This window comes from Echinops telfairi, unplaced genomic scaffold, assembly GCF_000313985.2.
Source record: "Echinops telfairi isolate 266 unplaced genomic scaffold, ASM31398v2 ScPeMD7_23;HRSCAF=83, whole genome shotgun sequence".
NCBI classification, from domain to species: Eukaryota; Metazoa; Chordata; class Mammalia; order Afrosoricida; family Tenrecidae; genus Echinops; species Echinops telfairi.
In genome coordinates, this window is record NW_022103920.1 from 3,741,335 (window position 1) to 3,743,705 (window position 2,371).

Genomic DNA, 2,371 nt, shown 5'->3' on the forward strand with positions numbered 1-2,371 from the left:
GTAGATGTGGTTGGAGTGAGTCGGGGCCCTCGAGGGAGAAGCCAGGCCTTTATCACATTAGTCATTTTTAGGTGTCAATTTTAAACTTTGGATATTGTCTAGTCATTTTTCTGTTATCAAGTTGTAATTTTATTCATTCTCTTATAAATTGTATACTGTAGTTCTTCTACACTTGCTCTATTACTTATCTCTTTTGTAGCTGTTTAATTTAATAAGAGAACAAGGAGTAACCAGACAAATAATTAATTTCTCAGGCTGGAAGAGTCGAGTTGGCACTCATTTTAGGGCCCAGATAAAGTTTTACTTGGTGACTGTCCCTGAAGAACTTGAAAAAGAGTAGGTGTTCCGCTATTCTTGAGAGTAATTTGTCTTATCTGCCAGATCAATGTGATTAATTAGACTGTTGATCTCATCTACAGCTTGATTCTACATACTGTTTTTATTTCGTATTTACTCATCAGGGACTGAGACGGATGGGCAAGCTCCAATTATGAGTTTGCAATTGTATACTCTTTTTAGTTTTTGAAAATTTATGTTTTATTTACCAGCTATCTGTTGGGTGAATGTCAATTTTATCAATTTAAGCTTTTAAAAAAATCAATTAATTAATTATTATTTGAAATAATTTTATTGGGAGCTCTTACAGATATCATAACATTCCATAATTTAATCACACCAGGCAGTGTTGTACAATGGCTACCACAATCAGTTTCAAAACATTTTCTTTCTTCTTGAACTCCTTGACATCTGCTTCCCTTTCTCCCCTCCCTCCCCCAGCACACACCCCAGGAGCCATTATGCCTTTATATATATATATAAATATATATGTAAGTATGTATGTATATATTATAGTTTTTTTTAATTCCTTACATAGCATGATCCTTCTCATAAGACATGGAACTTTTTAGAATCTTAGCTGCATTTCTGGGCTGTTCCCCAATCTCTACCCTCAGACTGGGTCTGGACCCCAATGTCCCCCCCAGCAGTGTATTAGCTCAATGTCTGTCAACAGCTGTTTTCAATAGTTTGTAAAGATTACATGGTTGTTTTTGCTGAGATGGGAAATCTCATGGCACCACTGTGTTATAGCTGAGATGCATGCTAATTTAAATTTTAATGTAAGCTATAAATTACCTATACACTTTTTATAATTTTAAATCACAGTAGAGTAGTTACAATATTGTTGGGAAAAGAATGGTTTTAATGACTTGGTAGCAGGAGAAGAGACTTGGGATATAAGTAGGCCTGGGAAGTACTGGTCATTTTGCAGGGCACTACCTGGAAATCTCTCTCCCATGTGATTATCATTGCATGTGGGGTTTTTGTCTTCTGAGAACTTAAGCATCCTTCATATTGCTATAGCTACAAAATGTATTTATTTATCTTTGCTGTTTCATTTTCTTAAAAAAAAAGGTTAGGAGATGTCATTAAGTGAGATATTCGTTCCTCAAAGTATTCTACCCATGGTTTCAAATTTTTAAAAATACATGAAAAAATGCCTTAGAATTGAACACTCTGGAGTAGCACATGGACTAAATCCACCTTTAATTCTATGTGTGACATAGTACAAATGAAAAACAGAGAGGGAAGAAATTTTTTTAGCAAAATAAAACCAATGCTAAAGAAAGTATAAGTATATCCATACAGGGGTTGTAAGATAGAAATATCTTATTAATTTTTGACAGTAAATAAATCTACGGCAATCAAAGCATATAGAGATGATGATAAGCGATCCAGCAGTGAAACTCAGTCGTTTTATTTTTGGCCTCTCAGTTGATATTGTAAGATGCTTTAGGGTACAAAAGATAGTCCACGTCTGAAATACAATTTAAGGAGAACATTTAATACATTTTAAACAGGAAAAGACAAACAAAACACAAAGCCACATCATCCAGATAACAGAGGCATTAGCAGGAGGTCACAGTGGAGTTCCAGGATTTGCTGAGATTCAGAGATTCATAACAAACACGGGAGAGCAAAGGAAGCTGTAACCAAGGAGAGCTTGGTGGCAGATCAATACATCACACTCACAGGCGGGACCTCAGCAGAGGGCAGGGGGCCTTGACTGGGACACACACTCTCTACTAGAAGACAGAGGAGCTCACTGCTTGGTTCAGGCAGTCAGGACGTGACTCATGACAATGTGACCCTAACACCCCAATTTCTATTAAGGGCACAACCAGACTACTCTGTAAGGGCCATGCCAGTCCTCCCAGGACTGGCTAAGGGAGACACACCAATCCATTTTGGCCCATTATCTGGTTCCAAGATGTGGTCAAGTCACACCCTTATATCACATTCTGTGTTAGGTCATTTTTCTGACCACGAAGTCCTCATGAAATGACATCTCCTAGAGAAGTGGCATTCACTT